General features: G+C 47.6%; 45 non-coding genes across 45 annotated transcripts; all 45 read right to left on the reverse strand.

Annotated features, from left to right (window-relative positions):
* Nucleotides 1-77: 77 nt before the first annotated feature.
* On the reverse strand, nucleotides 78-196 carry LOC144460037 (5S ribosomal RNA). Its single transcript, XR_013488753.1, has one exon. It is a non-coding gene; the product is annotated as a 5S ribosomal RNA (ribosomal RNA).
* A 277-nt stretch (nucleotides 197-473) lies between these two features.
* Nucleotides 474-592, reverse strand: LOC144460853 (5S ribosomal RNA). Its single transcript, XR_013489572.1, has one exon. It is a non-coding gene; the product is annotated as a 5S ribosomal RNA (ribosomal RNA).
* Nucleotides 593-869: 277 nt separating this feature from the next.
* Nucleotides 870-988, reverse strand: LOC144460713 (5S ribosomal RNA). Its single transcript, XR_013489432.1, has one exon. It is a non-coding gene; the product is annotated as a 5S ribosomal RNA (ribosomal RNA).
* A 264-nt stretch (nucleotides 989-1252) lies between these two features.
* Nucleotides 1253-1371, reverse strand: LOC144460038 (5S ribosomal RNA). Its single transcript, XR_013488754.1, has one exon. It is a non-coding gene; the product is annotated as a 5S ribosomal RNA (ribosomal RNA).
* Nucleotides 1372-1656: 285 nt separating this feature from the next.
* LOC144461019 (5S ribosomal RNA) lies at nucleotides 1657-1775 on the reverse strand. Its single transcript, XR_013489738.1, has one exon. It is a non-coding gene; the product is annotated as a 5S ribosomal RNA (ribosomal RNA).
* A 284-nt stretch (nucleotides 1776-2059) lies between these two features.
* On the reverse strand, nucleotides 2060-2178 carry LOC144460039 (5S ribosomal RNA). Its single transcript, XR_013488755.1, has one exon. It is a non-coding gene; the product is annotated as a 5S ribosomal RNA (ribosomal RNA).
* Nucleotides 2179-2442: 264 nt separating this feature from the next.
* On the reverse strand, nucleotides 2443-2561 carry LOC144460934 (5S ribosomal RNA). Its single transcript, XR_013489653.1, has one exon. It is a non-coding gene; the product is annotated as a 5S ribosomal RNA (ribosomal RNA).
* Nucleotides 2562-2847: 286 nt separating this feature from the next.
* Nucleotides 2848-2966, reverse strand: LOC144461103 (5S ribosomal RNA). Its single transcript, XR_013489822.1, has one exon. It is a non-coding gene; the product is annotated as a 5S ribosomal RNA (ribosomal RNA).
* Nucleotides 2967-3231: 265 nt separating this feature from the next.
* Nucleotides 3232-3350, reverse strand: LOC144460854 (5S ribosomal RNA). Its single transcript, XR_013489573.1, has one exon. It is a non-coding gene; the product is annotated as a 5S ribosomal RNA (ribosomal RNA).
* A 285-nt stretch (nucleotides 3351-3635) lies between these two features.
* Nucleotides 3636-3754, reverse strand: LOC144460040 (5S ribosomal RNA). Its single transcript, XR_013488756.1, has one exon. It is a non-coding gene; the product is annotated as a 5S ribosomal RNA (ribosomal RNA).
* A 265-nt stretch (nucleotides 3755-4019) lies between these two features.
* Nucleotides 4020-4138, reverse strand: LOC144460042 (5S ribosomal RNA). Its single transcript, XR_013488758.1, has one exon. It is a non-coding gene; the product is annotated as a 5S ribosomal RNA (ribosomal RNA).
* A 285-nt stretch (nucleotides 4139-4423) lies between these two features.
* Nucleotides 4424-4542, reverse strand: LOC144460043 (5S ribosomal RNA). Its single transcript, XR_013488759.1, has one exon. It is a non-coding gene; the product is annotated as a 5S ribosomal RNA (ribosomal RNA).
* A 276-nt stretch (nucleotides 4543-4818) lies between these two features.
* Nucleotides 4819-4937, reverse strand: LOC144460638 (5S ribosomal RNA). Its single transcript, XR_013489356.1, has one exon. It is a non-coding gene; the product is annotated as a 5S ribosomal RNA (ribosomal RNA).
* Nucleotides 4938-5222: 285 nt separating this feature from the next.
* Nucleotides 5223-5341, reverse strand: LOC144460044 (5S ribosomal RNA). The gene has a single exon (XR_013488760.1). It is a non-coding gene; the product is annotated as a 5S ribosomal RNA (ribosomal RNA).
* A 277-nt stretch (nucleotides 5342-5618) lies between these two features.
* LOC144460855 (5S ribosomal RNA) lies at nucleotides 5619-5737 on the reverse strand. Its single transcript, XR_013489574.1, has one exon. It is a non-coding gene; the product is annotated as a 5S ribosomal RNA (ribosomal RNA).
* Nucleotides 5738-6014: 277 nt separating this feature from the next.
* On the reverse strand, nucleotides 6015-6133 carry LOC144460714 (5S ribosomal RNA). The gene has a single exon (XR_013489433.1). It is a non-coding gene; the product is annotated as a 5S ribosomal RNA (ribosomal RNA).
* A 264-nt stretch (nucleotides 6134-6397) lies between these two features.
* Nucleotides 6398-6516, reverse strand: LOC144460045 (5S ribosomal RNA). Its single transcript, XR_013488761.1, has one exon. It is a non-coding gene; the product is annotated as a 5S ribosomal RNA (ribosomal RNA).
* A 285-nt stretch (nucleotides 6517-6801) lies between these two features.
* LOC144461030 (5S ribosomal RNA) lies at nucleotides 6802-6920 on the reverse strand. Its single transcript, XR_013489749.1, has one exon. It is a non-coding gene; the product is annotated as a 5S ribosomal RNA (ribosomal RNA).
* Nucleotides 6921-7184: 264 nt separating this feature from the next.
* On the reverse strand, nucleotides 7185-7303 carry LOC144461490 (5S ribosomal RNA). The gene has a single exon (XR_013490192.1). It is a non-coding gene; the product is annotated as a 5S ribosomal RNA (ribosomal RNA).
* Nucleotides 7304-7589: 286 nt separating this feature from the next.
* On the reverse strand, nucleotides 7590-7708 carry LOC144460046 (5S ribosomal RNA). The gene has a single exon (XR_013488762.1). It is a non-coding gene; the product is annotated as a 5S ribosomal RNA (ribosomal RNA).
* A 265-nt stretch (nucleotides 7709-7973) lies between these two features.
* On the reverse strand, nucleotides 7974-8092 carry LOC144460047 (5S ribosomal RNA). Its single transcript, XR_013488763.1, has one exon. It is a non-coding gene; the product is annotated as a 5S ribosomal RNA (ribosomal RNA).
* A 284-nt stretch (nucleotides 8093-8376) lies between these two features.
* On the reverse strand, nucleotides 8377-8495 carry LOC144460048 (5S ribosomal RNA). The gene has a single exon (XR_013488764.1). It is a non-coding gene; the product is annotated as a 5S ribosomal RNA (ribosomal RNA).
* Nucleotides 8496-8758: 263 nt separating this feature from the next.
* LOC144460049 (5S ribosomal RNA) lies at nucleotides 8759-8877 on the reverse strand. The gene has a single exon (XR_013488765.1). It is a non-coding gene; the product is annotated as a 5S ribosomal RNA (ribosomal RNA).
* A 286-nt stretch (nucleotides 8878-9163) lies between these two features.
* LOC144460050 (5S ribosomal RNA) lies at nucleotides 9164-9282 on the reverse strand. The gene has a single exon (XR_013488766.1). It is a non-coding gene; the product is annotated as a 5S ribosomal RNA (ribosomal RNA).
* Nucleotides 9283-9567: 285 nt separating this feature from the next.
* LOC144460051 (5S ribosomal RNA) lies at nucleotides 9568-9686 on the reverse strand. Its single transcript, XR_013488767.1, has one exon. It is a non-coding gene; the product is annotated as a 5S ribosomal RNA (ribosomal RNA).
* Nucleotides 9687-9951: 265 nt separating this feature from the next.
* LOC144460969 (5S ribosomal RNA) lies at nucleotides 9952-10070 on the reverse strand. Its single transcript, XR_013489688.1, has one exon. It is a non-coding gene; the product is annotated as a 5S ribosomal RNA (ribosomal RNA).
* A 265-nt stretch (nucleotides 10071-10335) lies between these two features.
* On the reverse strand, nucleotides 10336-10454 carry LOC144460053 (5S ribosomal RNA). Its single transcript, XR_013488769.1, has one exon. It is a non-coding gene; the product is annotated as a 5S ribosomal RNA (ribosomal RNA).
* Nucleotides 10455-10739: 285 nt separating this feature from the next.
* Nucleotides 10740-10858, reverse strand: LOC144460054 (5S ribosomal RNA). The gene has a single exon (XR_013488770.1). It is a non-coding gene; the product is annotated as a 5S ribosomal RNA (ribosomal RNA).
* A 264-nt stretch (nucleotides 10859-11122) lies between these two features.
* Nucleotides 11123-11241, reverse strand: LOC144460569 (5S ribosomal RNA). Its single transcript, XR_013489287.1, has one exon. It is a non-coding gene; the product is annotated as a 5S ribosomal RNA (ribosomal RNA).
* A 265-nt stretch (nucleotides 11242-11506) lies between these two features.
* LOC144460055 (5S ribosomal RNA) lies at nucleotides 11507-11625 on the reverse strand. The gene has a single exon (XR_013488771.1). It is a non-coding gene; the product is annotated as a 5S ribosomal RNA (ribosomal RNA).
* Nucleotides 11626-11909: 284 nt separating this feature from the next.
* On the reverse strand, nucleotides 11910-12028 carry LOC144460056 (5S ribosomal RNA). Its single transcript, XR_013488772.1, has one exon. It is a non-coding gene; the product is annotated as a 5S ribosomal RNA (ribosomal RNA).
* Nucleotides 12029-12291: 263 nt separating this feature from the next.
* Nucleotides 12292-12410, reverse strand: LOC144460935 (5S ribosomal RNA). The gene has a single exon (XR_013489654.1). It is a non-coding gene; the product is annotated as a 5S ribosomal RNA (ribosomal RNA).
* Nucleotides 12411-12696: 286 nt separating this feature from the next.
* Nucleotides 12697-12815, reverse strand: LOC144460057 (5S ribosomal RNA). The gene has a single exon (XR_013488773.1). It is a non-coding gene; the product is annotated as a 5S ribosomal RNA (ribosomal RNA).
* Nucleotides 12816-13080: 265 nt separating this feature from the next.
* On the reverse strand, nucleotides 13081-13199 carry LOC144460856 (5S ribosomal RNA). Its single transcript, XR_013489575.1, has one exon. It is a non-coding gene; the product is annotated as a 5S ribosomal RNA (ribosomal RNA).
* Nucleotides 13200-13484: 285 nt separating this feature from the next.
* Nucleotides 13485-13603, reverse strand: LOC144460058 (5S ribosomal RNA). The gene has a single exon (XR_013488774.1). It is a non-coding gene; the product is annotated as a 5S ribosomal RNA (ribosomal RNA).
* Nucleotides 13604-13868: 265 nt separating this feature from the next.
* LOC144460059 (5S ribosomal RNA) lies at nucleotides 13869-13987 on the reverse strand. Its single transcript, XR_013488775.1, has one exon. It is a non-coding gene; the product is annotated as a 5S ribosomal RNA (ribosomal RNA).
* A 285-nt stretch (nucleotides 13988-14272) lies between these two features.
* LOC144460060 (5S ribosomal RNA) lies at nucleotides 14273-14391 on the reverse strand. The gene has a single exon (XR_013488776.1). It is a non-coding gene; the product is annotated as a 5S ribosomal RNA (ribosomal RNA).
* Nucleotides 14392-14668: 277 nt separating this feature from the next.
* Nucleotides 14669-14787, reverse strand: LOC144460639 (5S ribosomal RNA). The gene has a single exon (XR_013489357.1). It is a non-coding gene; the product is annotated as a 5S ribosomal RNA (ribosomal RNA).
* Nucleotides 14788-15072: 285 nt separating this feature from the next.
* Nucleotides 15073-15191, reverse strand: LOC144460061 (5S ribosomal RNA). The gene has a single exon (XR_013488777.1). It is a non-coding gene; the product is annotated as a 5S ribosomal RNA (ribosomal RNA).
* Nucleotides 15192-15468: 277 nt separating this feature from the next.
* LOC144460857 (5S ribosomal RNA) lies at nucleotides 15469-15587 on the reverse strand. The gene has a single exon (XR_013489576.1). It is a non-coding gene; the product is annotated as a 5S ribosomal RNA (ribosomal RNA).
* A 277-nt stretch (nucleotides 15588-15864) lies between these two features.
* Nucleotides 15865-15983, reverse strand: LOC144460715 (5S ribosomal RNA). Its single transcript, XR_013489434.1, has one exon. It is a non-coding gene; the product is annotated as a 5S ribosomal RNA (ribosomal RNA).
* Nucleotides 15984-16247: 264 nt separating this feature from the next.
* LOC144461502 (5S ribosomal RNA) lies at nucleotides 16248-16366 on the reverse strand. Its single transcript, XR_013490204.1, has one exon. It is a non-coding gene; the product is annotated as a 5S ribosomal RNA (ribosomal RNA).
* Nucleotides 16367-16652: 286 nt separating this feature from the next.
* Nucleotides 16653-16771, reverse strand: LOC144460062 (5S ribosomal RNA). The gene has a single exon (XR_013488778.1). It is a non-coding gene; the product is annotated as a 5S ribosomal RNA (ribosomal RNA).
* A 263-nt stretch (nucleotides 16772-17034) lies between these two features.
* LOC144460064 (5S ribosomal RNA) lies at nucleotides 17035-17153 on the reverse strand. Its single transcript, XR_013488780.1, has one exon. It is a non-coding gene; the product is annotated as a 5S ribosomal RNA (ribosomal RNA).
* Nucleotides 17154-17438: 285 nt separating this feature from the next.
* On the reverse strand, nucleotides 17439-17557 carry LOC144460065 (5S ribosomal RNA). Its single transcript, XR_013488781.1, has one exon. It is a non-coding gene; the product is annotated as a 5S ribosomal RNA (ribosomal RNA).
* Between the last annotated feature and the right edge of the window lie 106 nt (nucleotides 17558-17663).

Genomic DNA, 17663 nt, shown 5'->3' on the forward strand with positions numbered 1-17663 from the left:
ACTGGTACTGTTTTCCAAGGAGCTGGCTCCAGTAAAGGAGGAGCAGCGCCCTCTGCTGATGAAAGGTGAGAATAAAAAGCTTACAGCACCGGGTATTCCCAGGCGGTCTCCCATCCAAGTACTGACCCGGCCCGACCCTGCTTAGCTTCCGAGATCGGACGAGATCGGGCGTATTCAGGGTGGTATGGCCGTAAGCCATGGAAGAGCATGCACGCACGCCATTTATAGATGGTAAAACATCAGCAAGGGTGGATGGCAAATGGTAATCTGTCATTTTCCTGCACTCAACAAGCGCCATGACAAGACCCACACGCCATTTATTTTTCAGTTAATGCACATATACTCATTGACAAATTAAAAAAAAAAAAAAAAGAAAAAAAAAAAGAGAGTTTGTCCACTGGTGCTGTTTTCCAAGGAGCTGGCTCCAGTAAAGGAGGAGCAGCGCCCTCTGCTGATGAAAGGTGAGAATAAAAAGCTTACAGCACCGGGTATTCCCAGGCGGTCTCCCATGCAAGTACTGACCCGGCCCGACCCTGCTTAGCTTCCGAGATCGGACGAGATCGGGCGTATTCAGGGTGGTATGGCCGTAAGCCATGGAAGAGCATGCACGCACGCCATTTATAGATGGTAAAACATCAGCAAGGGTGGATGGCAAATGGTAATCTGTCATTTTCCTGCACTCAACAAGCACCATGACAAGACCCACATGCCATTTAGTTTTGAGTTAATGCACATATACTCACTGACAAATTAAAAAAAAAAAAAAAAAGGGAAAAAAAGGAGAGTTTGTCCACTGGTGCTGTTTTCCAAGGAGCTGGCTCCAGTAAAGGAGGAGCAGCGCCCTCTGCTGATGAAAGGTGAGAATAAAAAGCTTACAGCACCGGGTATTCCCAGGCGGTCTCCCATCCAAGTACTGACCCGGCCCGACCCTGCTTAGCTTCCGAGATCGGACGAGATCGGGCGTATTCAGGGTGGTATGGCCATAAGCCATGGAAGAGCATGCACGCACGCCATTTATAGATGGTAAAACATCAGCAAGGGTGGATGGCAAATGGTAATCTGTTATTTTCCTGCACTCAACAAGCGCCATGACAAGACCCACACGCCATTTAGTTTTCAGTTAATGCACATATACTCACTGACAAACTAAAAAAAAAAAAAAAGAGAGTTTGTCCACTGGTGCTGTTTTCCAAGGAGCTGGCTCCAGTAAAGGAGGAGCAGCGCCCTCTGCTGATGAAAGGTGAGAATAAAAAGCTTACAGCACCGGGTATTCCCAGGCGGTCTCCCATCCAAGTACTGACCCGGCCCGACCCTGCTTAGCTTCCGAGATCGGACGAGATCGGGCGTATTCAGGGTGGTATGGCCGTAAGCCATGGAAGAGCATGCACGCACGCCATTTATAGATGGTAAAACATCAGCAAGGGTGGATGGCAAATGGTAATCTGTCATTTTCCTGCACTCAACAAGCACCATGACAAGACCCACACGCCATTTAGTTTTGAGTTAATGCACACGTACTCATTGAGAAATTAAAAAAAACAAAAAAGGAAAAAAAAGGGAAAAAAAGGAGAGTTTGTCCACTGGTACTGTTTTCCAAGGAGCTGGCTCCAGTAAAGGAGGAGCAGCGCCCTCTGCTGATGAAAGGTGAGAATAAAAAGCTTACAGCACCAGGTATTCCCAGGCGGTCTCCCATCCAAGTACTGACCCGGCCCGACCCTGCTTAGCTTCCGAGATCAGACGAGATCGGGCGTATTCAGGGTGGTATGGCCGTAAGCCATGGAAGAGCATGCACGCACGCCTTTTATAGATGGTAAAACATCAGCAAGGGTGGATGGCAAATGGTAATCTGTCATTTTCCTGCACTCAACAAGCACCATGACAAGACCCACACGCCATTTAGTTTTGAGTTAATGCACATATACTCATTGAGAAATTAAAAAAACAAAAAAGGAAAAAAAAGGGAAAAAAAGGAGAGTTTGTCCACTGGTGCTGTTTTCCAAGGAGCTGGCTCCAGTAAAGGAGGAGCAGCGCCCTCTGCTGATGAAAGGTGAGAATAAAAAGCTTACAGCACCGGGTATTCCCAGGCGGTCTCCCATCCAAGTACTGACCCGGCCCGACCCTGCTTAGCTTCCGAGATCGGACGAGATCGGGCGTATTCAGGGTGGTATGGCCGTAAGCCATGGAAGAGCATGCACGCACGCCATTTATAGATGGTAAAACATCAGCAAGGGTGGATGGCAAATGGTAATCTGTTATTTTCCTGCACTCAACAAGCGCCATGACAAGACCCACACGCCATTTAGTTTTCAGTTAATGCACATATACTCACTGACAAATTAAAAAAAAAAAAAAAGAGAGTTTGTCCACTGGTGCTGTTTTCCAAGGAGCTGGCTCCAGTAAAGGAGGAGCAGCGCCCTTTGCTGATGAAAGGTGAGAATAAAAAGCTTACAGCACCGGGTATTCCCAGGCGGTCTCCCATCCAAGTACTGACCCGGCCCAACCATGCTTAGCTTCCGAGATCGGACGAGATCGGGCGTATTCAGGGTGGTATGGCCGTAAGCAATGGAAGAGCATGCACGTACGCCATTTATAGATGGTAAAACAGCAGCAAGGGTGGATGGCAAATGGTAATCTGTCATTTTCCTGCACTCAACAAGCACCATGACAAGACCCACATGCCATTTAGTTTTGAGTTAATGCACATATACTCATTGAGAAATTAAAAAAAAACAAAAAAGGAAAAAAAAGGGAAAAAAAGGAGAGTTTGTCCACTGGTGCTGTTTTCCAAGGAGTTGGCTCCAGTAAAGGAGGAGCAGCGCCCTCTGCTGATGAAAGGTGAGAATAAAAAGCTTACAGCACAGGGTATTCCCAGGCGGTCTCCCATCCAAGTACTGACCCGGCCCGACCCTGCTTAGCTTCCGAGATCGGACGAGATCGGGCGTATTCAGGGTGGTATGGCCGTAAGCCATGGAAGGGCATGCACGCACGCCATTTATAGATGGTAAAACATCAGCAAGGGTGGATGGCAAATGGTAATCTGTCATTTTCCTGCACTCAACAAGCGCCATGACAAGACCCACACGCCATTTAGTTTTCAGTTAATGCACATATACTCACTGACAAATTAAAACAAAAAAAAAAAGAGAGTTTGTCCACTGGTGCTGTTTTCCAAGGAGCTGGCTCCAGTAAAGGAGGAGCAGCGCCCTCTGCTGATGAAAGGTGAGAATAAAAAGCTTACAGCACCGGGTATTCCCAGGCGGTCTCCCATGCAAGTACTGACCCGGCCCGACCCTGCTTAGCTTCCGAGATCGGACGAGATCGGGCGTATTCAGGGTGGTATGGCCGTAAGCCATGGAAGAGCATGCACGCATGCCATTTATAGATGGTAAAACATCAGCAAGGGTGGATGGCAAATGGTAATCTGTCATTTTCCTGCACTCAACAAGCACCATGACAAGACCCACACGCCATTTAGTTTTGAGTTAATGCACATATACTCATTGAGAAATTAAAAAAAACAAAAAAGGAAAAAAAAGGGAAAAAAAGGAGAGTTTGTCCACTGGTGCTGTTTTCCAAGGAGCTGGCTCCAGTAAAGGAGGAGCAGCGCCCTCTGCTGATGAAAGGTGAGAATAAAAAGCTTACAGCACCGGGTATTCCCAGGCGGTCTCCCATCCAAGTACTGACCCGGCCCGACCCTGCTTAGCTTCCGAGATCGGACGAGATCGGGCGTATTCAGGGTGGTATGGCCGTAAGCCATGGAAGAGCATGCACGCACGCCATTTATAGATGGTAAAACATCAGCAAGGGTGGATGGCAAATGGTAATCTGTCATTTTCCTGCACTCAACAAGCGCCATGACAAGACCCACACGCCATTTAGTTTTCAGTTAATGCACATATACTCACTGACAAATTAAAACAAAAAAAAAAAGAGAGTTTGTCCACTGGTGCTGTTTTCCAAGGAGCTGGCTCCAGTAAAGGAGGAGCAGCGCCCTCTGCTGATGAAAGGTGAGAATAAAAAGCTTACAGCACCGGGTATTCCCAGGCGGTCTCCCATCCAAGTACTGACCCGGCCCGACCCTGCTTAGCTTCCGAGATCGGACGAGATCGGGCGTATTCAGGGTGGTATGGCCGTAAGCCATGGAAGAGCATGCACGCACGCCATTTATAGATGGTAAAACATCAGCAAGGGTGGATGGCAAATGGTAATCTGTCATTTTCCTGCACTCAACAAGCACCATGACAAGACCCACACGCCATTTAGTTTTGAGTTAATGCACACATACTCATTGAGAAATTAAAAAAAACAAAAAAGGAAAAAAAAGGGAAAAAAAGGAGAGTTTGTCCACTGGTACTGTTTTCCAAGGAGCTGGCTCCAGTAAAGGAGGAGCAGCGCCCTCTGCTGATGAAAGGTGAGAATAAAAAGCTTACAGCACCGGGTATTCCCAGGCGGTCTCCCATCCAAGTACTGACCCGGCCCGACCCTGCTTAGCTTCCGAGATCGGACGAGATCGGGCGTATTCAGGGTGGTATGGCCGTAAGCCATGGAAGAGCATGCACGCACGCCATTTATAGATGGTAAAACATCAGCAAGGGTGGATGGCAAATGGTAATCTGTCATTTTCCTGCACTCAACAAGCGCCATGACAAGACCCACACGCCATTTATTTTACAGTTAATGCACATATACTCACTGACAAATTAAAAAAAAAAAAAAAGAAAAAAAAAAAGACAGTTTGTCCACTGGTGCTGTTTTCCAAGGAGCTGGCTCCAGTAAAGGAGGAGCAGCGCCCTCTGCTGATGAAAGGTGAGAATAAAAAGCTTACAGCACCGGGTATTCCCAGGCGGTCTCCCATCCAAGTACTGACCCGGCCCGACCCTGCTTAGCTTCCGAGATCAGACGAGATCGGGCGTATTCAGGGTGGTATGGCCGTAAGCCATGGAAGAGCATGCACGCACGCCATTTATAGATGGTAAAACATCAGCAAGGGTGGATGGCAAATGGTAATCTGTCATTTTCCTGCACTCAACAAGCGCCATGACAAGACCCACACGCCATTTAGTTTTGAGTTAATGCACACATACTCATTGAGAAATTAAAAAAAACAAAAAAGGAAAAAAAAGGGAAAAAAAGGAGAGTTTGTCCACTGGTACTGTTTTCCAAGGAGCTGGCTCCAGTAAAGGAGGAGCAGCGCCCTCTGCTGATGAAAGGTGAGAATAAAAAGCTTACAGCACCGGGTATTCCCAGGCGGTCTCCCATCCAAGTACTGACCCGGCCCGACCCTGCTTAGCTTCCGAGATCGGACGAGATCGGGCGTATTCAGGGTGGTATGGCCGTAAGCCATGGAAGAGCATGCACGCACGCCATTTATAGATGGTAAAACATCAGCAAGGGTGGATGGCAAATGGTAATCTGTCATTTTCCTGCACTCAACAAGCGCCATGACAAGACCCACACGCCATTTATTTTTCAGTTAATGCACATATACTCATTGACAAATTAAAAAAAAAAAAAAAAGAAAAAAAAAAAGAGAGTTTGTCCACTGGTGCTGTTTTCCAAGGAGCTGGCTCCAGTAAAGGAGGAGCAGCGCCCTCTGCTGATGAAAGGTGAGAATAAAAAGCTTACAGCACCGGGTATTCCCAGGCGGTCTCCCATGCAAGTACTGACCCGGCCCGACCCTGCTTAGCTTCCGAGATCGGACGAGATCGGGCGTATTCAGGGTGGTATGGCCGTAAGCCATGGAAGAGCATGCACGCACGCCATTTATAGATGGTAAAACATCAGCAAGGGTGGATGGCAAATGGTAATCTGTCATTTTCCTGCACTCAACAAGCACCATGACAAGACCCACATGCCATTTAGTTTTGAGTTAATGCACATATACTCACTGACAAATTAAAAAAAAAAAAAAAAAGGGAAAAAAAGGAGAGTTTGTCCACTGGTGCTGTTTTCCAAGGAGCTGGCTCCAGTAAAGGAGGAGCAGCGCCCTCTGCTGATGAAAGGTGAGAATAAAAAGCTTACAGCACCGGGTATTCCCAGGCGGTCTCCCATCCAAGTACTGACCCGGCCCGACCCTGCTTAGCTTCCGAGATCGGACGAGATCGGGCGTATTCAGGGTGGTATGGCCATAAGCCATGGAAGAGCATGCACGCACGCCATTTATAGATGGTAAAACATCAGCAAGGGTGGATGGCAAATGGTAATCTGTTATTTTCCTGCACTCAACAAGCGCCATGACAAGACCCACACGCCATTTAGTTTTCAGTTAATGCACATATACTCACTGACAAACTAAAAAAAAAAAAAAAGAGAGTTTGTCCACTGGTGCTGTTTTCCAAGGAGCTGGCTCCAGTAAAGGAGGAGCAGCGCCCTCTGCTGATGAAAGGTGAGAATAAAAAGCTTACAGCACCGGGTATTCCCAGGCGGTCTCCCATCCAAGTACTGACCCGGCCCGACCCTGCTTAGCTTCCGAGATCGGACGAGATCGGGCGTATTCAGGGTGGTATGGCCGTAAGCCATGGAAGAGCATGCACGCACGCCATTTATAGATGGTAAAACATCAGCAAGGGTGGATGGCAAATGGTAATCTGTCATTTTCCTGCACTCAACAAGCACCATGACAAGACCCACACGCCATTTAGTTTTGAGTTAATGCACACGTACTCATTGAGAAATTAAAAAAAACAAAAAAGGAAAAAAAAGGGAAAAAAAGGAGAGTTTGTCCACTGGTACTGTTTTCCAAGGAGCTGGCTCCAGTAAAGGAGGAGCAGCGCCCTCTGCTGATGAAAGGTGAGAATAAAAAGCTTACAGCACCAGGTATTCCCAGGCGGTCTCCCATCCAAGTACTGACCCGGCCCGACCCTGCTTAGCTTCCGAGATCAGACGAGATCGGGCGTATTCAGGGTGGTATGGCCGTAAGCCATGGAAGAGCATGCACGCACGCCTTTTATAGATGGTAAAACATCAGCAAGGGTGGATGGCAAATGGTAATCTGTCATTTTCCTGCACTCAACAAGCACCATGACAAGACCCACACGCCATTTAGTTTTGAGTTAATGCACATATACTCACTGACAAATTAAAAAAAAAAAAAAAGAGAGTTTGTCCACTGGTGCTGTTTTCCAAGGAGCTGGCTCCAGTAAAGGAGGAGCAGCGCCCTTTGCTGATGAAAGGTGAGAATAAAAAGCTTACAGCACCGGGTATTCCCAGGCGGTCTCCCATCCAAGTACTGACCCGGCCCAACCCTGCTTAGCTTCCGAGATCGGACGAGATCGGGCGTATTCAGGGTGGTATGGCCGTAAGCAATGGAAGAGCATGCACGTACGCCATTTATAGATGGTAAAACAGCAGCAAGGGTGGATGGCAAATGGTAATCTGTCATTTTCCTGCACTCAACAAGCACCATGACAAGACCCACATGCCATTTAGTTTTGAGTTAATGCACATATACTCATTGAGAAATTAAAAAAAAACAAAAAAGGAAAAAAAAGGGAAAAAAAGGATAGTTTGTCCACTGGTGCTGTTTTCCAAGGAGTTGGCTCCAGTAAAGGAGGAGCAGCGCCCTCTGCTGATGAAAGGTGAGAATAAAAAGCTTACAGCACCGGGTATTCCCAGGCGGTCTCCCATCCAAGTACTGACCCGGCCCGACCCTGCTTAGCTTCCGAGATCGGACGAGATCGGGCGTATTCAGGGTGGTATGGCCGTAAGCCATGGAAGGGCATGCACGCACGCCATTTATAGATGGTAAAACATCAGCAAGGGTGGATGGCAAATGGTAATCTGTCATTTTCCTGCACTCAACAAGCGCCATGACAAGACCCACACGCCATTTATTTTTCAGTTAATGCACATATACTCACTGACAAATTAAAACAAAAAAAAAAAGAGAGTTTGTCCACTGGTGCTGTTTTCCAAGGAGCTGGCTCCAGTAAAGGAGGAGCAGCGCCCTCTGCTGATGAAAGGTGAGAATAAAAAGCTTACAGCACCGGGTATTCCCAGGCGGTCTCCCATCCAAGTACTGACCCGGCCCGACCCTGCTTAGCTTCCGAGATCGGACGAGATCGGGCGTATTCAGGGTGGTATGGCCGTAAGCCATGGAAGAGCATGCACGCACGCCATTTATAGATGGTAAAACATCAGCAAGGGTGGATGGCAAATGGTAATCTGTCATTTTCCTGCACTCAACAAGCACCATGACAAGACCCACACGCCATTTAGTTTTGAGTTAAAGCACATATACTCATTGAGAAATTAAAAAAAACAAAAAAGGAAAAAAAAGGGAAAAAAAGAGAGTTTGTCCACTGGTGCTGTTTTCCAAGGAGCTGGCTCCAGTAAAGGAGGAGCAGCGCCCTCTGCTGATGAAAGGTGAGAATAAAAAGCTTACAGCACCGGGTATTCCCAGGCGGTCTCCCATCCAAGTACTGACCCGGCCCGACCCTGCTTAGCTTCCGAGATCGGACGAGATCGGGCGTATTCAGGGTGGTATGGCCGTAAGCCATGGAAGAGCATGCACGCACGCCATTTATAGATGGTAAAACATCAGCAAGGGTGGATGGCAAATGGTAATCTGTCATTTTCCTGCACTCAACAAGCGCCATGACAAGACCCACACGCCATTTAGTTTTCAGTTAATGCACATATACTCACTGACAAATTAAAACAAAAAAAAAAAGAGTTTGTCCACTGGTGCTGTTTTCCAAGGAGCTGGCTCCAGTAAAGGAGGAGCAGCGCCCTCTGCTGATGAAAGGTGAGAATAAAAAGCTTACAGCACCGGGTATTCCCAGGCGGTCTCCCATCCAAGTACTGACCCGGCCCGACCCTGCTTAGCTTCCGAGATCGGACGAGATCGGGCGTATTCAGGGTGGTATGGCCGTAAGCCATGGAAGAGCATGCACGCACGCCATTTATAGATGGTAAAACATCAGCAAGGGTGGATGGCAAATGGTAATCTGTCATTTTCCTGCACTCAACAAGCACCATGACAAGACCCACACGCCATTTAGTTTTGAGTTAATGCACATATACTTATTGAGAAATTAAAAAAAAACAAAAAAGGAAAAAAAAGGGAAAAAAAGGAGAGTTTGTCCACTGGTGCTGTTTTCCAAGGAGCTGGCTCCAGTAAAGGAGGAGCAGCGCCCTCTGCTGATGAAAGGTGAGAATAAAAAGCTTACAGCACCGGGTATTCCCAGGCGGTCTCCCATCCAAGTACTGACCCGGCCCGACCCTGCTTAGCTTCCGAGATCGGACGAGATCGGGCGTATTCAGGGTGGTATGGCCGTAAGCCATGGAAGAGCATGCACGCACGCCATTTATAGATGGTAAAACATCAGCAAGGGTGGATGGCAAATGGTAATCTGTCATTTTCCTGCACTCAACAAGCACCATGACAAGACCCACACGCCATTTAGTTTTGAGTTAATGCACACATACTCATTGAGAAATTAAAAAAAACAAAAAAGGAAAAAAAAGGGAAAAAAAGGAGAGTTTGTCCACTGGTACTGTTTTCCAAGGAGCTGGCTCCAGTAAAGGAGGAGCAGCGCCCTCTGCTGATGAAAGGTGAGAATAAAAAGCTTACAGCACCGGGTATTCCCAGGCGGTCTCCCATCCAAGTACTGACCCGGCCCGACCCTGCTTAGCTTCCGAGATCGGACGAGATCGGGCGTATTCAGGGTGGTATGGCCGTAAGCCATGGAAGAGCATGCACGCACGCCATTTATAGATGGTAAAACATCAGCAAGGGTGGATGGCAAATGGTAATCTGTCATTTTCCTGCACTCAACAAGCGCCATGACAAGACCCACACGCCATTTAGTTTTCAGTTAATGCACATATACTCACTGACAAATTAAAAAAAAAAAAAAAAGAGAGTTTGTCCACTGGTGCTGTTTTCCAAGGAGCTGGCTCCAGTAAAGGAGGAGCAGCGCCCTCTGCTGATGAAAGGTGAGAATAAAAAGCTTACAGCACCGGGTATTCCCAGGCGGTCTCCCATCCAAGTACTGACCCGGCCCGACCCTGCTTAGCTTTCGAGATCGGACGAGATCGGGCGTATTCAGGGTGGTATGGCCGTAAGCCATGGAAGAGCATGCACGCACGCCATTTATAGATGGTAAAACATCAGCAAGGGTGGATGGCAAATGGTAATCTGTCATTTTCCTGCACTCAACAAGCGCCATGACAAGACCCACACGCCATTTAGTTTTCAGTTAATGCACATATACTCACTGACAAATTAAAACAAAAAAAAAAAGAGAGTTTGTCCACTGGTGCTGTTTTCCAAGGAGCTGGCTCCAGTAAAGGAGGAGCAGCGCCCTCTGCTGATGAAAGGTGAGAATAAAAAGCTTACAGCACCGGGTATTCCCAGGCGGTCTCCCATCCAAGTACTGACCCGGCCCGACCCTGCTTAGCTTCCGAGATCGGACGAGATCGGGCGTATTCAGGGTGGTATGGCCGTAAGCCATGGAAGAGCATGCACGCACGCCATTTATAGATGGTAAAACATCAGCAAGGGTGGATGGCAAATGGTAATCTGTCATTTTCCTGCACTCAACAAGCACCATGACAAGACCCACACGCCATTTAGTTTTGAGTTAATGCACATATACTCATTGAGAAATTAAAAAAAACAAAAAAGGAAAAAAAAGGGAAAAAAAGGAGAGTTTGTCCACTGGTGCTGTTTTCCAAGGAGCTGGCTCCAGTAAAGGAGGAGCAGCGCCCTCTGCTGATGAAAGGTGAGAATAAAAAGCTTACAGCACCGGGTATTCCCAGGCGGTCTCCCATCCAAGTACTGACCCGGCCCGACCCTGCTTAGCTTCCGAGATCGGACGAGATCGGGCGTATTCAGGGTGGTATGGCCGTAAGCCATGGAAGAGCATGCACGCACGCCATTTATAGATGGTAAAACATCAGCAAGGGTGGATGGCAAATGGTAATCTGTCATTTTCCTGCACTCAACAAGCGCCATGACAAGACCCACACGCCATTTAGTTTTCAGTTAATGCACATATACTCACTGACAAATTAAAAAAAAAAAAAAAGAGAGTTTGTCCACTGGTGCTGTTTTCCAAGGAGCTGGCTCCAGTAAAGGAGGAGCAGCGCCCTCTGCTGATGAAAGGTGAGAATAAAAAGCTTACAGCACCGGGTATTCCCAGGCGGTCTCCCATCCAAGTACTGACCCGGCCCGACCCTGCTTAGCTTCCGAGATCGGATGAGATCGGGCGTATTCAGGGTGGTATGGCCGTAAGCCATGGAAGAGCATGCACGCACGCCATTTATAGATGGTAAAACATCAGCAAGGGTGGATGGCAAATGGTAATCTGTCATTTTCCTGCACTCAACAAGCGCCATGACAAGACCCACACGCCATTTAGTTTTCAGTTAATGCACATATACTCACTGACAAATTAAAACAAAAAAAAAAAGAGAGTTTGTCCACTGGTGCTGTTTTCCAAGGAGCTGGCTCCAGTAAAGGAGGAGCAGCGCCCTCTGCTGATGAAAGGTGAGAATAAAAAGCTTACAGCACCGGGTATTCCCAGGCGGTCTCCCATCCAAGTACTGACCCGGCCCGACCCTGCTTAGCTTCCGAGATCGGACGAGATCGGGCGTATTCAGGGTGGTATGGCCGTAAGCCATGGAAGAGCATGCACGCACGCCATTTATAGATGGTAAAACATCAGCAAGGGTGGATGGCAAATGGTAATCTGTCATTTTCCTGCACTCAACAAGCACCATGACAAGACCCACACGCCATTTAGTTTTGAGTTAATGCACATATACTCATTGAGAAATTAAAAAAACAAAAAAGGAAAAAAAAGGGAAAAAAAGGAGAGTTTGTCCACTGGTGCTGTTTTCCAAGGAGCTGGCTCCAGTAAAGGAGGAGCAGCGCCCTCTGCTGATGAAAGGTGAGAATAAAAAGCTTACAGCACCGGGTATTCCCAGGCGGTCTCCCATCCAAGTACTGACCCGGCCCGACCCTGCTTAGCTTCCGAGATCGGACGAGATCGGGCGTATTCAGGGTGGTATGGCCGTAAGCCATGGAAGAGCATGCACGCACGCCATTTATAGATGGTAAAACATCAGCAAGGGTGGATGGCAAATGGTAATCTGTTATTTTCCTGCACTCAACAAGCGCCATGACAAGACCCACACGCCATTTAGTTTTCAGTTAATGCACATATACTCACTGACAAATTAAAAAAAAAAAAAAGAGAGTTTGTCCACTGGTGCTGTTTTCCAAGGAGCTGGCTCCAGTAAAGGAGGAGCAGCGCCCTTTGCTGATGAAAGGTGAGAATAAAAAGCTTACAGCACCGGGTATTCCCAGGCGGTCTCCCATCCAAGTACTGACCCGGCCCAACCATGCTTAGCTTCCGAGATCGGACGAGATCGGGCGTATTCAGGGTGGTATGGCCGTAAGCAATGGAAGAGCATGCACGTACGCCATTTATAGATGGTAAAACAGCAGCAAGGGTGGATGGCAAATGGTAATCTGTCATTTTCCTGCACTCAACAAGCACCATGACAAGACCCACATGCCATTTAGTTTTGAGTTAATGCACATATACTCATTGAGAAATTAAAAAAAAACAAAAAAGGAAAAAAAAGGGAAAAAAAGGAGAGTTTGTCCACTGGTGCTGTTTTCCAAGGAGTTGGCTCCAGTAAAGGAGGAGCAGCGCCCTCTGCTGATGAAAGGTGAGAATAAAAAGCTTACAGCACCGGGTATTCCCAGGCGGTCTCCCATCCAAGTACTGACCCGGCCCGACCCTGCTTAGCTTCCGAGATCGGACGAGATCGGGCGTATTCAGGGTGGTATGGCCGTAAGCCATGGAAGGGCATGCACGCACGCCATTTATAGATGGTAAAACATCAGCAAGGGTGGATGGCAAATGGTAATCTGTCATTTTCCTGCACTCAACAAGCGCCATGACAAGACCCACACGCCATTTAGTTTTCAGTTAATGCACATATACTCACTGACAAATTAAAACAAAAAAAAAAAGAGAGTTTGTCCACTGGTGCTGTTTTCCAAGGAGCTGGCTCCAGTAAAGGAGGAGCAGCGCCCTCTGCTGATGAAAGGTGAGAATAAAAAGCTTACAGCACCGGGTATTCCCAGGCGGTCTCCCATGCAAGTACTGACCCGGCCCGACCCTGCTTAGCTTCCGAGATCGGACGAGATCGGGCGTATTCAGGGTGGTATGGCCGTAAGCCATGGAAGAGCATGCACGCATGCCATTTATAGATGGTAAAACATCAGCAAGGGTGGATGGCAAATGGTAATCTGTCATTTTCCTGCACTCAACAAGCACCATGACAAGACCCACACGCCATTTAGTTTTGAGTTAATGCACATATACTCATTGAGAAATTAAAAAAAACAAAAAAGGAAAAAAAAGGGAAAAAAAGGAGAGTTTGTCCACTGGTGCTGTTTTCCAAGGAGCTGGCTCCAGTAAAGGAGGAGCAGCGCCCTCTGCTGATGAAAGGTGAGAATAAAAAGCTTACAGCACCGGGTATTCCCAGGCGGTCTCCCATCCAAGTACTGACCCGGCCCGACCCTGCTTAGCTTCCGAGATCGGACGAGATCGGGCGTATTCAGGGTGGTATGGCCGTAAGCCATGGAAGAGCATGCACGCACGCCATTTATAGATGGTAAAACATCAGCAAGGGTGGATGGCAAATGGTAATCTGTCATTTTCCTGCACTCAACAAGCGCCATGACAAGACCCACACGCCATTTAGTTTTCAGTTAATGCACATATACTCACTGACAAATTAAAACAAAAAAAAAAAGAGAGTTTGTCCACTGGTGCTGTTTTCCAAGGAGCTGGCTCCAGTAAAGGAGGAGCAGCGCCCTCTGCTGATGAAAGGTGAGAATAAAAAGCTTACAGCACCGGGTATTCCCAGGCGGTCTCCCATCCAAGTACTGACCCGGCCCGACCCTGCTTAGCTTCCGAGATCGGACGAGATCGGGCGTATTCAGGGTGGTATGGCCGTAAGCCATGGAAGAGCATGCACGCACGCCATTTATAGATGGTAAAACATCAGCAAGGGTGGATGGCAAATGGTAATCTGTCATTTTCCTGCACTCAACAAGCACCATGACAAGACCCACACGCCATTTAGTTTTGAGTTAATGCACACATACTCATTGAGAAATTAAAAAAAACAAAAAAGGAAAAAAAAGGGAAAAAAAGGAGAGTTTGTCCACTGGTACTGTTTTCCAAGGAGCTGGCTCCAGTAAAGGAGGAGCAGCGCCCTCTGCTGATGAAAGGTGAGAATAAAAAGCTTACAGCACCGGGTATTCCCAGGCGGTCTCCCATCCAAGTACTGACCCGGCCCGACCCTGCTTAGCTTCCGAGATCGGACGAGATCGGGCGTATTCAGGGTGGTATGGCCGTAAGCCATGGAAGAGCATGCACGCACGCCATTTATAGATGGTAAAACATCAGCAAGGGTGGATGGCAAATGGTAATCTGTCATTTTCCTGCACTCAACAAGCGCCATGACAAGACCCACACGCCATTTATTTTACAGTTAATGCACATATACTCACTGACAAATTAAAAAAAAAAAAAAAAGAAAAAAAAAAAGACAGTTTGTCCACTGGTGCTGTTTTCCAAGGAGCTGGCTCCAGTAAAGGAGGAGCAGCGCCCTCTGCTGATGAAAGGTGAGAATAAAAAGCTTACAGCACCGGGTATTCCCAGGCGGTCTCCCATCCAAGTACTGACCCGGCCCGACCCTGCTTAGCTTCCGAGATCAGACGAGATCGGGCGTATTCAGGGTGGTATGGCCGTAAGCCATGGAAGAGCATGCACGCACGCCATTTATAGATGGTAAAACATCAGCAAGGGTGGATGGCAAATGGTAATCTGTCATTTTCCTGCACTCAACAAGCGCCATGACAAGACCCACACGCCATTTAGTTTTGAGTTAATGCACACATACTCATTGAGAAATTAAAAAAAACAAAAAAGGAAAAAAAAGGGAAAAAAAGGAGAGTTTGTCCACTGGTACTGTTTTCCAAGGAGCTGGCTCCAGTAAAGGAGGAGCAGCGCCCTCTGCTGATGAAAGGTGAGAATAAAAAGCTTACAGCACCGGGTATTCCCAGGCGGTCTCCCATCCAAGTACTGACCCGGCCCGACCCTGCTTAGCTTCCGAGATCGGACGAGATCGGGCGTATTCAGGGTGGTATGGCCGTAAGCCATGGAAGAGCATGCACGCACGCCATTTATAGATGGTAAAACATCAGCAAGGGTGGATGGCAAATGGTAATCTGTCATTTTCCTGCACTCAACAAGCGCCATGACAAGACCCACACGCCATTTATTTTTCAGTTAATGCACATATACTCATTGACAAATTAAAAAAAAAAAAAAAAGAAAAAAAAAAAGAGAGTTTGTCCACTGGTGCTGTTTTCCAAGGAGCTGGCTCCAGTAAAGGAGGAGCAGCGCCCTCTGCTGATGAAAGGTGAGAATAAAAAGCTTACAGCACCGGGTATTCCCAGGCGGTCTCCCATGCAAGTACTGACCCGGCCCGACCCTGCTTAGCTTCCGAGATCGGACGAGATCGGGCGTATTCAGGGTGGTATGGCCGTAAGCCATGGAAGAGCATGCACGCACGCCATTTATAGATGGTAAAACATCAGCAAGGGTGGATGGCAAATGGTAATCTGTCATTTTCCTGCACTCAACAAGCACCATGACAAGACCCACATGCCATTTAGTTTTGAGTTAATGCACATATACTCACTGACAAATTAAAAAAAAAAAAAAAAAGGGAAAAAAAGGAGAGTTTGTCCACTGGTGCTGTTTTCCAAGGAGCTGGCTCCAGTAAAGGAGGAGCAGCGCCCTCTGCTGATGAAAGGTGAGAATAAAAAGCTTACAGCACCGGGTATTCCCAGGCGGTCTCCCATCCAAGTACTGACCCGGCCCGACCCTGCTTAGCTTCCGAGATCGGACGAGATCGGGCGTATTCAGGGTGGTATGGCCATAAGCCATGGAAGAGCATGCACGCACGCCATTTATAGATGGTAAAACATCAGCAAGGGTGGATGGCAAATGGTAATCTGTTATTTTCCTGCACTCAACAAGCGCCATGACAAGACCCACACGCCATTTAGTTTTCAGTTAATGCACATATACTCACTGACAAACTAAAAAAAAAAAAAAAGAGAGTTTGTCCACTGGTGCTGTTTTCCAAGGAGCTGGCTCCAGTAAAGGAGGAGCAGCGCCCTTTGCTGATGAAAGGTGAGAATAAAAAGCTTACAGCACCGGGTATTCCCAGGCGGTCTCCCATCCAAGTACTGACCCGGCCCAACCCTGCTTAGCTTCCGAGATCGGACGAGATCGGGCGTATTCAGGGTGGTATGGCCGTAAGCAATGGAAGAGCATGCACGTACGCCATTTATAGATGGTAAAACAGCAGCAAGGGTGGATGGCAAATGGTAATCTGTCATTTTCCTGCACTCAACAAGCACCATGACAAGACCCACATGCCATTTAGTTTTGAGTTAATGCACATATACTCATTGAGAAATTAAAAAAAAACAAAAAAGGAAAAAAAAGGGAAAAAAAGGAGAGTTTGTCCACTGGTGCTGTTTTCCAAGGAGTTGGCTCCAGTAAAGGAGGAGCAGCGCCCTCTGCTGATGAAAGGTGAGAATAAAAAGCTTACAGCACCGGGTATTCCCAGGCGGTCTCCCATCCAAGTACTGACCCGGCCCGACCCTGCTTAGCTTCCGAGATCGGACGAGATCGGGCGTATTCAGGGTGGTATGGCCGTAAGCCATGGAAGAGCATGCACGCACGCCATTTATAGATGGTAAAACATCAGCAAGGGTGGATGGCAAATGGTAATCTGTCATTTTCCTGCACTCAACAAGCGCCATGACAAGACCCACACGCCATTTAGTTTTCAGTTAATGCACATATACTCACTGACAAATTAAAACAAAAAAAAAAAGAGTTTGTCCACTGGTGCTGTTTTCCAAGGAGCTGGCTCCAGTAAAGGAGGAGCAGCGCCCTCTGCTGATGAAAGGTGAGAATAAAAAGCTTACAGCACCGGGTATTCCCAGGCGGTCTCCCATCCAAGTACTGACCCGGCCCGACCCTGCTTAGCTTCCGAGATCGGACGAGATCGGGCGTATTCAGGGTGGTATGGCCGTAAGCCATGGAAGAGCATGCACGCACGCCATTTATAGATGGTAAAACATCAGCAAGGGTGGATGGCAAATGGTAATCTGTCATTTTCCTGCACTCAACAAGCACCATGACAAGACCCACACGCCATTTAGTTTTGAGTTAATGCACATATACTTATTGAGAAATTAAAAAAAACAAAAAAGGAAAAAAAAGGGAAAAAAAGGAGAGTTTGTCCACTGGTGCTGTTTTCCAAGGAGCTGGCTCCAGTAAAGGAGGAGCAGCGCCCTCTGCTGATGAAAGGTGAGAATAAAAAGCTTACAGCACCGGGTATTCCCAGGCGGTCTCCCATCCAAGTACTGACCCGGCCCGACCCTGCTTAGCTTCCGAGATCGGACGAGATCGGGCGTATTCAGGGTGGTATGGCCGTAAGCCATGGAAGAGCATGCACGCACGCCATTTATAGATGGTAAAACATCAGCAAGGGTGGATGGCAAATGGTAATCTGTCATTTTCCTGCACTCAACAAGCACCATGACA

Source organism: Epinephelus lanceolatus, chromosome 22 (genome assembly GCF_041903045.1).
Source record: "Epinephelus lanceolatus isolate andai-2023 chromosome 22, ASM4190304v1, whole genome shotgun sequence".
Taxonomy (NCBI): Eukaryota; Metazoa; Chordata; class Actinopteri; order Perciformes; family Serranidae; genus Epinephelus; species Epinephelus lanceolatus.